Below are 12732 nucleotides of genomic sequence, written 5' to 3' on the forward strand. Positions count from 1 at the left end.
AAAAAAAGAAGCCTGTATTTGCTGAGCAGCTAAAATCTTAATGTAAGCAAGTAATGTAAAACATCCTGCTTTCAAAAATGCAGCATTTGGTCTCCTCGGTCCCAAATGTTTACAGAGAGCTGTTTAAAAAAAATACAACAGCAGCAAACAGCACCTTGTTGCAGCTTTTTTGAAAAGTGTTGGTACCATTATGATCATCAAATAATTGCATTTCATTTTTAATTGGCCCTTTACACAACTTTACAAAGCCTTTATAAAACTGGGTTTGTATTGTACAGTATGTTTCGCGCTAAAAGCGAAATAAGGTTTTTTTGAGTTTGTGCAGTTTTGATCCTTTGATATCTTTAAACACAGAGTCAAAAATACGATTTCTGATAAATAGAAAATCCCGCACAGCACAATGAAGATGGAGAAAACCAAAACGCTGATTTAATTAATTACAGCAATTTAAATGTCCCAAAGACAACGATGGCACCTATTTCAAATTAAACATCTCTGTGTGCAGCTCCTTATCTACTGTCTTGTGGCATTTGTGACCGTGACGCATTTTAGGAGTCCAGTATCCATTCATCCCCACAGAGCGGAGGATGTAGCAGATCACAAATGAAAGAAGACACAGTGTAGCAAGGTTGTGCACCAGGCAGGGCTGAGTGATAATAGATGAGATGTGGAGTGCCTGCCTGGGCTCTCCACCCAGGAAGAGTGTGTCCATGCATGCGAGCACTGTACTGTGTATTGTGTTTGATGATGGACCCCAGCTGGAGAGGTATTGACGACGCCTTATGAAACATGCTGGAGGATGATTACAATGGAGAATGATTATCACTTAGTCTCTTCTCTGTCTCTGCACGTCCCCTCCCACTGCCTCCCCCTCTCTTCTATTTCTCGCTTCTTCTTTCTCCTCTCCCATTCAGCACGCGAGGTCAAGTGTCACTCCGTCTCCGTTGTCAAGGCTGCCAATCACCCACACAGTGAGTGCAAGGCAACTGTTGCCAAGGAAACAGAGCGATTTGGTTGCTAGGCACCTGGAGCTGTGCTCACAATAGTCATTTTGTTGCTTAGAAGCACACACACAAATACACGCCAAACCGCAGAAATGGCTTTGCCCAATCAACAAGTTTATGCAACCTCGGAGTGAAATTTGTATAAATTATAATTACACACTCTTAAGAGATTTGCTTACACAGTAGTAAGAAATCGTGTGAATGATAAGGGTGTAATTTATCACGGACATAACCAGATGCTAATGTATTGCTGAATTTGCAATGAAATGCTGATTTTCTAATTTATAATACTTAGCAATAATGCTAATGCGCCCAAAATGTAAAATGTTTTATTCGAACACAGCTGCTACCTGATTAATCAGCACGCCCAAACGTCCGGGAATTTTTCAAACCCACACCTCACCTTGATCAATAAAGAACATAAACATCCATCATTCTGACTAAAAATAGTTAACCATAAAATCAGTCAATCCCTTATTTCCTCGCTGGCACATGGACCCAGTGAACCTACTAGCTGCACCGTGAGTGCAGTCATATATGTGAGATCTATCTATATGCCTATTTTTGTGAGATCCCTCAATCCCCGATTTTCCTACCAGCATCTAGATTATGTGAACATTCAGGCACTTGAGCGTATGCGCGAATGTGGGTCTGGATCTCCATCGTGACAGCCAGTCAGCTGAGCTGAACGCTGAAATGTCAGCCATGGGTGCAAGCCTTGACATGTCCTCATGTGGTACTGTCTACTGTTGCTGCTACAGGCATCAAACACACATTTTTAGCAAGATTTGAAAATAGGAATGCAACAGTGGTTGCAAGTGCAGCGGTACGATGCTTATGCACAGTTATAATATATTATATTATCCCCTTGCCTGGGGGATGTGAAGTCCAGGAACACACGGCTAGTTTTTTTCTTTTAACTTGAAATTTCTGCTCAGCTTCAGGAAAATGTTCAGTGCAGAGTGTGAAGGTCTGTGAAAGACACCCATCAACTGATAAGATTATAGGATCACTTGTGTGCACGACTGAATGACAAGGGTATGCAATCAAGAATTTGGAATTAACGTCTAAGTCTGAAGACTTTTGTGTTAAGCTCCCTGAACTAATGCCTGGGGGTTTAGCTTAGTGGCATGGTACAAGTCTTTCCCACCAGCACCTCTGCAGGGGAGGCTGAATCTAGCCAATGACACAAACTCATTTCCTCCACAGGTGTAAAGGGTTGACATGGTTGATAAAACTGCGATGATAAAACCCTTTCATTGGCTGGATTGGATTTGGGCTCCTGCTAGCCCTGATTGGATTCTATTTAAAAATAAAAAAAACCCTTTCTGATTAAACAAAATAAGCCTTTGCCATAAAAAGTCACCTCTGGGTGCTTAATTAAAAATCACCAAATGCCTCAGTTTGACTATACATTTAAATGTGTCTGCCTGGGCTCTGAGCAATGTTCTGTTTATGGTCCAGTGCTGATGATAAAGCTTCCGCTCGACTACGCGTATTCTCAAGCAATAACATCCACATCTGTATTATCAACCCAAGAATACCCGTGGTCGAGACAGGAGCAGAAATGCCCACCTCCTCCCCTCTATTACTTTCTTTCTCCTCTCGACTGTGGAGCTCACTTTCCTTTTCTGTGTGCTTCCCTTCAGCTCCTGCACTCTGAATAAGATTGCAGTGTTGAAGTAGGTCTGTGTGGAGGCACATCTTTAAGGACAGCACCTGGGATAAAAGAGACAAAAGAGATCATTTTTTTTTTTCATTTTTTATCCTTGAATGACAAGGGAGCGGCATTGCTCTGAGGTTATAATACGCATTTAACACACGCAGTCACATCTCGAGCACACTGTTAGACTGATAACCCGACTGTAAGCAACAGCAACGCATACATCCACACACAGACACGCAGGCAGCCTGCTATGCGTCTTTACCTGAGCTGCACCAAGTAAACAGATTACACTGCCAACAGCTAGTCCCTGTGCTCTCCCCAGTATCAAGCAACCATTTAGCCAAGCGCTGAGGGAGAGGGCAGGCTCACCAATTATCAAATAGGTGTCAGTATGTGTTACACTGCACTGAGGGGAGAGAGTGATTACCAAACAGATGTTTAGTCCTCACCTCCATCCTCCCCTCCTCACCCGCTGTCTTCCTTCATACTGTTTACGACTCCATTCGACCATCTATTTCCTCCTTCCTTTGCTTTGTCTCCTCTCCCCTCAACTATTGTTGGACCACTTCCCTGGATACGTCCCCCATCTCCTCCCCACCTCAACACACACTCTCTTTCTCTCTTCCTTGGTCCGTCCCATGGAGAATAAGCTCTACTCTCCCCTATCCACACTTGCCAATTAGAGCCACAGTAGCTGTCAGTCAATAGCTGAGGAGGAGAGAATGAGGGAGAAGGAGATTCATTGGGAAAAGAGGGGGTGGGAGTTGTCGGGTTGGTGGGGTTACATCAGCACCACAGACAGTTCCCCCCGGAAACAAACTAGTTTACAAACCTGACTTGATGCACTCTCTTTTCTTTTCTTTTTTTCCTCTCATCTCTCACTTTTCCACTTAACCTTTCCTCTCTAATCATTGTGATCCCTCTGCTGCCCTTCCCTCTCTTTGCCCCGCATTTACCCTTTTATCCCTTTGTTATCCTCGGATCAGCTTGTTTATCCATTCGCACACACACACATGAACCAATCACCTATCAAAGGTGCACTTCAGGGAACCTGACACCCCTCAAAAGTTCCCATTTGCCACTGACAAAACCCCTCACCTCTCAGACTCTGGTGATAGTCTACTTCCTATCCTGCTGTCATTCTGCGAGAAGTGCCAAAACTAGCTAGGGCCATCACATCGACAAGATCTTGACGCCTCCCTCATTACCTATACTTCTCTAGTCTTCTCGCCTCATCTCTCCCCTTCGCATCTTGCCTCTTCCTCCATCCCAACTGTCCATGTCTGGGCTGCTGATGATGACAACTCAAGTGGACGTGTCTTCTGTTCTCACCAAGAGCTGTGAAGAGATGTACGTAGGTGTCAGAGATCTGGTGTAAAAATACACCCTGCTGCTGCCCTCTTCACTACTCAGGACCGGTCTGTGTCTGCTCGGTGTCACTGGAATGTCTTCGTGTAATTTGAAGACATGCTTCAGTGTGGTTTTAGCCGTGTATGCGGGGGTTAAGCTATGATAGCAAGACACTCACATATGGGTGTGCCTGTGGCAGCAGTTTTGAGTGTACAGACAGGCAGGCCTTTTTTTCTCGCCTCCCTTTTACGTTCGCAATCATATGAAGTTGCCCCGCATGCACATTTTATAATTCTAATAATTTCTGCATAGACTTGGTAAGAACTTCATTTCGCAGCGAACGGCATCTGGCTCGCATTTATAAGAAAATCCATTTCCTGAATTGACTTGATTGAAAGTGAACTGGCTCCAGCTGGAGGGCCTAATGAAAGAAAATCGGTCTGTGTTTCATATTTATGTCTGATGCAACAGACTTATCAATCCTTTAATGTACCTGGTATTTCAGATAGGATACAGACTCACAAGTGGCTGTGCCAGGGGCAAAGACAAGACAGTCTTGAGATGGAGACAGAGACTAAGCGGATGCTGAGCTGCTGCTTGCACATTACTGCTTAATTGCTTGGAACTAAAGGCACTGTTATGAGGATGTTTATGCTTATGCCTGCAACAGCAAATCTTTCCAGTCATTTTTTTTTCCTTTTTGCTACACTGTGGGGTCTAATAGTCACCACACAGACAAAAACTAAACGACCAAGCGATGGCCATTGCAGAAAATTCAGCCTATAGTGCAGAATAAGAAACCAACCCATCAGCCTTGGGCCAAACTTTTAGTGACAAACTTAAAAGAGACACTTTGGTTTCTTTAATCTTAATGCATAGGCTCCAGTTGGCCTACTAGCCCAGATAACCAGACAACCACACACACCACTGTAAAAATTGCAGATAGCCAGCACCTGTCCCCTACGTGACAGGCTTGGATATTAAGCTTTCTTTGTTTGTAAATACATCCGCTTCTACTGACAAGGAGAACCCAGTTCAGAGTGGCAGGCGTGGATTGAATCCTTAACCCTTTGCAGGGAGCGTGAAAGAGATTTTTAAGCATCTTTTCTTTTTTCTTTTTTTCTTTCTTCTTTTTTTTCCCCCCCCCCCAACCGGATACAAAGGAGGAAGACACGTTGGCATGCTGTTGTGGTTAAATATTAGCTTAAGCTGCATGCAGGTACAATTCGCATCAAGTAATCTGATAGGCACTTGGGAGTGAGGCTGCTGGGACCAACCTGTTTAGTTATCAAATCCTAAAGCGTGCCAGCGACAAATTGATAGGGCGTTAATCTCATGCCATGCTGTGCTGCAAAGCGGCTAATGAAGCAGAAATCTACAAGTCTTGTTTTCTTCACTTCAGGGATTATCAACAAAATATCTTTAATAAACAGGACAGTGTAAAGTGACGGGACCCTGAGCAACAACGCCGTGCTGCGAACTGTGCCCAAATCGCTTTTCGTGGTTAATGAAAGCGAAAAAAACAAAGACATTTAACTTACCGCCACGTCCACCTTTATGTCAGCTGAAAAAGCCGCTCCATATGCTGTACAACGTATCCATGCTCAAGTGTGGTGATAATAGACTGTGCTGTGCAGGGAAACGCCCCCCTCCCCGCTATTCCTTTTCTCCACTGTGCGCTCCTCACCCTGCATGTGGGGAATCACATAACCACTCCTTGTTTTTTCCATTCTCTCCGAGGGAGGGATGGAGCGATGGAGCCTATGCAGCAGCATCACTATCCCATGCCATGCAACTCATCTGCAACCTCTCACCTCTCTTTTCCTCCTCCTCTGATTCTTATCCCCTCCTCCTCTTCTCTTTCTTTCTTTCTTGTCCATGCCTCCATAAAACCACGCCGACAAGGAGCAATGCCCCCCCCGCCCATAGTGCAGCGGTCCCCAAGTCCAGGGCCATAATGGACCACCGGTAGGCCCTGGAGAAAGAAAATAGAGATATTGGCTTTACACATCGAATGCAACACTGGTTGATTAATTCGCCCCCCTGGCTGTAGCACACGGTGCCTTTTTGTTGTTGTTGTTGTTTTTAATTTTCCTATGCAAAAAATATCATATGTGGGCGGCTTTCACACGAAATCTGTATTTATCACAGGTGTCACGTTTTGTAGTTCATTGTTCGTGGATTCGTGATGCTTTGAGCCCGCTGCAGTCTGACTAATATTCTAAATAATGTGAGTGAACAAACCTGTAAAACACAATGCAATCTGGTGCAACAGTCAGGTAATAAATCACCTAAAACCTGCAAGTTTTTCAACAAGGCGTTTTAATCTTTCACGATATTGCTTCAACCCCATGGTCATTTTAGATTTTAGTTTGTGCTGTTATTGACTTAAAGGTCTGGGCTGTTGCAGTGCGTTACATTTGGCATTACATATATTTACCGTTGGCTTAATTTGTTTTAAAATCTCATTTAGCTGTGTCTCTTTGGGAGGGAAAGCCAAATGCAGTACTTATTTGCCCACTTAAAAGAGGGTTCTGTTGTTTGTTATTGTTGTTGATGTTGATTTAATGGGACCATTTTAAAATTTACTGCCAGCAACACATTTCATGTTCACTGTGTGTTTCATTATTCTTCATTAAATAACACTCCTTTTGGGGGAGAACTGAGGATATCTGTATTTTTCTAAGTGAAATCTTTCCCCAGTCTTGCTCAATAAGGTATTTCTCAACAGTTCAAGGCTTCGTCAGTTTCATTACACAATGTGCCAGATGTTTTAAATAGGTGACAGATATGATATGCAGGCAACCCAGTTTTGCACCTGGACGCTTGTACTGTGTGCACAAGGTGGCTTGACATTGCCTTGCTTAAATAAGAAAGGCCTACACTGGAGAAGATTTGGTCGTTCTTGCAGCATACATTAGTCCAAAACACACGTATCCTGTGCAGCATTGGCGCTGCCTTCACAGAAGTTTGAGTCATCCATGCCATGCTAGGTGGTCCCATTCCTCTTTAGGCTGCAGGGTGTGGCATCCACCGTTTCTCAAAAAGAATTTTAGCTTTTTATTGGTTACCTGATAGTACAACTCTTTTTTTTTTCTGCGCATCTAAAGTGAGCTTGGACCCAAAAAAGGGAGTGGCATTTCTGGCTCTTGTTCATATTTGTTTTATCTTTGTGTGACAGAGATTTAACTTTCATTCATGGATGCAGAGACCAACTGCGGTTTTCAGTAGAATCATCACTGCAACCCAAACGGATAAAAGATTTCAACCACTTAGTGTAGATTTACAGATTTCTCACTACAGAGAATGAATCTGGATTCTCAGAGTGTTTTAATGACAATGTATACCACAGACTACATATTCTTCCAATTATCGTGTGTGTATTTATAGTTGCACTTGATTAAGGGCGTTTGCTGCAGAGTCTCAAAAAGATTTCTACTGTATATTCCCCGGTGGCGTGTCTGTGTTCCTTTTAACAATCTTTCTCTTATATATTCAGCGGATGGTCTTCCTTATTAGACATGCTGGATAGGATTGGTGGTAAAGACATTTTTGCTCATCTCCTCATTTGGTGGTGTGTAAAAGGGCTGACCGCTCAAAACCATTAGAGTGTGTGCATGTGTATGATTGCCAAATGCTCAGTAATGGCCGACACACGAGATAGTCTGTATACACCCTTTTCTAGTAACTTTTGTGTATGATTTGTTTCTTAATCCATTTCTTTCTTTGTGGCTTACTGTCTCTGATTTGGTCAGAGGCATCAGTAACAATAGCAGAAAGGCAGCAAACATGTAAATTTAATGTTTGAGAGCCCAGAAGGCTGATGCTGTAAGGCACTGGAGCCTCCAGGGCCATAAAATAAATGAAAGCATATTTCTTCAAATCAGCAGCCATAGCGTCTCTGTATCTCTCTCCTTTCTCTTTTGGACACACACAGACACACACACATATATATACACACACTCACACACACGTGTACATATGTGCACTCACACTCACAGTGTTAATGGCTTCATAATTGTCAGAGGCAGACCACTGAGCATAATCAGGAGACTGCAGCAAGGCAACAACCACTATTTGGAATTTACTATGACAGATAGTGCCTTTTTATTACTCAGAGGCCTCTGGTTTGTTTTGGGATGCGATAAACCACACTCATCTGACTACCCCCCCTTGATACTTCTCTTTCTCTCTCTCATCCTCAGTCTCTGCTTCTCTTTCTCTGTCTCTCTCTCAAACACACATGCATAGCGGTTCAGTCCCAGACAGCGTGTGACTCAGGGATCAAGACCATTACTACCAAACACTTAGTCAGGGAGTAAAGTTCAGCTTATCACAGGAAATCACAGACACGCACACACACAAAGGCGCACACAGGCAAGCATGAACGTACTCAAGCAAACGCACACACAGAAGCGCAGTCAGTCATACATGACCCTTTAATACATAAATTGAATGCCTATGAGCAGTTTGGTCTCGGGTGAGAGCCAGACATGTTTTACATTTTTGATTTTTTTTCTCAGAAGGTTTAATGGTGTAATTACATTTGCACTTCTATAAAACTGTCTCACTCGCGATGAACAGGTAAAAGAAATCCGGATCAAAATCCATGCATCAGTTTCAGATATTTAGCTGAAGCCTCAGCACAATACAATGCAATAGCTCTGCACCAAATTCTACTTTTACAACCCTTCCTCGTTTTCATTTAAAAAAAAAGTTGATTGCTCTGCTATATAACTGAGTGGATGGTCGTGGTGTTCTGATAAATTGCGTCACTACATTTATAAAAATGCAAATTTTTTTTTTGTCCTTTTGTGTGTGTATGTGGTGAAAATAGCATATGTAGAAGAGCTGTTGTACTAGCCAGTATGAGATTTCACACATGTATTTTGATGTTAATGTAACATCAGTCTGCTATCCCAGCCTGGCTAGCTCATTCTTTCTAACTCCACCTCAGATTTGTTCCATTTTCAAGCTTGTTGTCTTCAGATCCAAGTGCTTTGAGGCAATTTATAAAACTTCACACGGCTCCCTCTGGAACCACAAAAGGCTTTATACTACTTTTTTTTTTTACACTTGTAGTACTCCTCCCCAAGACATTTAATAAGATTTTGATGTTTAAAATCAGTGGAATCCTTTCTCTTTCACACGGGTATCTTAACGGATATGTATGCTTCTTGTGTTTGAGTGTTTACGTCTCGCGCATTATGTTCTGTCATAACCGCTGATCTATCTGTGACTGCACTTAAAGTGATATTAACACATTCCTAATCACCCAAATCAGGTTCATCATTCATCTCAGACGGCCTATATCAGCTCTAGTGGCTTGACATGTTACAAAATATCCATCCCGTTTTCTCGGTGTCTAGCTTTGAGAGAGAATTACTCATGTCCAAAACACTAATTTAACAGTCACAAGTCATTAGAATAGCACACGTAAATTATTAAATTGAGTGGTTTTGCACTCTGAGGCAGAACTTAAAGATGTAAGTGATTCATACTCTAATTGGAGTGGATGTGTGCTTTTGCTCAGTAGCCAGTTCGTACGATTGGGAATGGGGATGCTGGCAATCAGGATGTAGAAAATGTGTGTGTGTGTCTGTTAGTGTGTGTATGTGTGTGTCAGTGTTAACAAGAGAGACAAATAGGAACAGAGAGAGAAGCAGGTGCATCACTAATGGCTTTTTAAAAAGGTTACAGCGTAGCGCTCTTCTTTTCTAATGGGGCTCTGGCTGTGCTTGAGAAGCAATTTCCGGAAAAGATAATGTTGTCGAGAGAGTGCAGAGAGTTCTCTGTTTTGCGTGTGTGTGTGTGTGTGTGTGTGTGTGTGTGTGTGTGTGTGTGTGTGTGTGTGTGTGCGTGCGTGCATGTGTGTATTTGTGTTGTTATTAACAAGACTGACAAACACAAACTCAAAGGAACACAAAGAGGGGGCGGGAAGAGATTGGGGCAATTGAGAGAGAAAAGAGAGGGAGAGAAATTGCCTTTGTCTTTATTGCAAAGTAATTGTGCCATTGCATTGCATTTATTAGTTGATGAATAATGCCTGCTCCCGGGCCAGCAGAGGTCTCAAGCCAAAATAAATAAATAAATAAATAAAATTTTCTCTTTTAGCATATTTTTACATTCATAATGTGGGGTTTGATTTCATAAACATTAAAGCTGGTGAGTCCTGAAAGCCCCTCTCTTGCGCTTCCCTTTCCCAGTAACCATGGTAAACAGTGCCACCCTGTGTCCACAGTTATCTGCTTCAACGTTTTGAGCCACGTTTCTGCAGATTCATGAGGAATAAAGCTGCAATCCCGATATCCTGCAGATTTTAATAGTATATTGATAAAGACAGATTCAGACAAATGTACTTCCAAGTTCTCATTAGATAATTAAATGCAAGTGCATATGTAAATACATTTCATGTGTTGATTTGTACATCTTAAATAAGAAGTTCAATTAAGACCACTAAGGGGCAGTACTTTCCCATTACATGCTTTACAACAAATTGTAGTGTTTACACTGTGAAATTGACAAAATTAGTAACAGTCGACTTTTCAGAATGTGATGTTGATGAGAATTTTATTATTTTATATTTATTTATTATTTTCCTAAAAAGGAAATGAATGAAGCAATCACAGATGCAGACTAATTGTGGTTGGTATCTCCAGGAACACTTCAGATAAGAGAAACCCCTTTTTTTGAAGCATAATGAGAATCTAAGATCACAGTTTGAGTCAAGCCCTCCATGATTTCTAATATAAAGTCTTTTTGTGTCCAAATAGCAAAACGGTGTGCTGTACAATACACTGAGTACTTGTAGTGTGTATTGTGCAGATGTGTGAAACTGGATCATGACTCCAGTATTTCAAGAACCTGAGCGCAGACAGATCTTCCCCACAGATCATCACATGTCATGACATACTGCAGCAGGAAAAATGAAAATTGAATTCCATCTGGTGGCATGCTGGGTCACAGTCACACTGTCCCGGCTGGAATTCTTGTAATCAGTCACACCGGTGTTTCATTTAAAATGTCTAACACCAATCAGCTGCAATGTTAAAATCACCTGCCTAATATTCTGTCCGTCTGCCAAAACAGTTCTGACACTAGACACCTCTAGCAGTGCCCTGTGGTTGGATAACCACTGTGGATCTGGCTCATTTCAGTCAGAGACATTATAATAGAGAGACATGGCACCCATATTCAAATCTATGGTACAATTCCACAATGGCAAAAATGGTGATATTAGTATAATTTCCAGGGGGAAAAAGGAGCTTTTAGAAATTATTTCAGGGGCAAAGTCAGCACATCACTGCAGCTGTTTTTATTGAATTTGTCACATGATGGGTTGAGATGATTTGGGCATGTAAAGATGAGGGATAGTAGATTTATTTATTTCAGCCTGTACTCGATTATTCCAGCATCGCCCATCATAACATACACTGGCATCAAAAGACTTTCCTTGTAGCCCTTCACTGGCTTAAAATAGTTTAAAAAATATTATTGCTGGTTTTTAAATCCCTGCACAGTCAGTTTGTGGATGCTCTCTGCATCCACAAACTGCTGACTCCATATGATCCTGCCTGAGATTTTCCAACATGACCTTTATAAGTAATGCCAAAGACTCGTCAGGTCACTACAGGTGATCAGGCCTGTGCACTTTCAGCAGCACGACTGTGATATTCCCTGCACGAAGAACTCGGTCAGATAAGTGTGATTTATTTAAATCATTTTTCTTCTTTTAATCTTGTTTCCACTGAATTTCAAATCGCTTTAAATTCCAGTGATTTTTGCATTTTTCAAATTTGTACATTCTTATACTTTAGTGCTTTGTATCTTTACTTTATTCTATAAAAATCCAAAAAAAGTCAAAACAAAATAAAGGGTGCTGTCAGGGAAGAGGAAAAGAGGAAGACCACAGAGATGCTTCATGGATGTAGTGAAGGAGGAGATTGTTTTTTCTGGTCACTGTTGTCAAGATTAACAAAAACCATTTGTCCATTTTCTTCAGTTATCTAATTCAGGGTCAGGGGGAGGCTAAAATAGGGCAAGAGAAGGGTACACCTGGGACAGGTGTTGCAGCGCTAACACAGAGAGAGACCTATGGCTGGTTTAGTATTGCTAATAAACCAAACCCTGTGCATGTTGTTAGACTGTGGGTTGAATTAAACAGAAAGGCCTCAGCCGCCTGTGGATTTGAACCCTGGACTCAGGGGTGGCTGTAGCTGGGGGTAGTTGGGTTTGGCTAGAGCGGATCATCTACTAATTGGAAGATTGGTGGTTTGATCCACAGCTGCTCCAGTCTGCATGCAGAATATCCTCGGGCAAGATACTAACCCCAAGTTGCTCTTTGACACAGAGTGTGAATGTATGTTAATGTTATATAAAAAGCACTAAAGCATAGTGAATATTTGTGTGAATGGCAAGTTATATAAAGTGCTTTGAGTGCTCAGGCAGAGTAGAAAAGTGCTATATAAGAACCGGTCCATTTACCATTCTTGCTAGCTCCCCAACTGAAACAAAGTGTCCAAAAACCGTCACTTGCATGTGCAGCATTCACCACTACTGAATGTCCGGTATTTCAAATAAGACCATGTAACAAAAAAAAGAGTAAAACATAAAATCTATATCCTCATTAATGGTAGCAAGGAATTCAACCAAATCACACACAAAACAAAGTGAAAATTAGAAAAATGTAATTCACCAAGCGGTGTGTTATAA

At 41.9% G+C, this 12732-nt stretch overlaps 1 long non-coding RNA gene across 1 annotated transcript; it reads right to left on the bottom strand.

Moving 5' to 3' along the window:
- Window positions 1-888: 888 nt before the first annotated feature.
- On the bottom strand, window positions 889-5864 carry LOC120440786. Its single transcript, XR_005613508.1, has 3 exons — window positions 5562-5864; window positions 3879-4008; window positions 889-2723 (listed from the first exon to the last, which is right to left on the bottom strand). It is a non-coding gene; the product is annotated as an uncharacterized LOC120440786 (long non-coding RNA).
- Window positions 5865-12732: the final 6868 nt, after the last annotated feature.

This window comes from Oreochromis aureus, linkage group 6, assembly GCF_013358895.1.
Source record: "Oreochromis aureus strain Israel breed Guangdong linkage group 6, ZZ_aureus, whole genome shotgun sequence".
In the NCBI taxonomy this organism is placed as follows: Eukaryota; Metazoa; Chordata; class Actinopteri; order Cichliformes; family Cichlidae; genus Oreochromis; species Oreochromis aureus.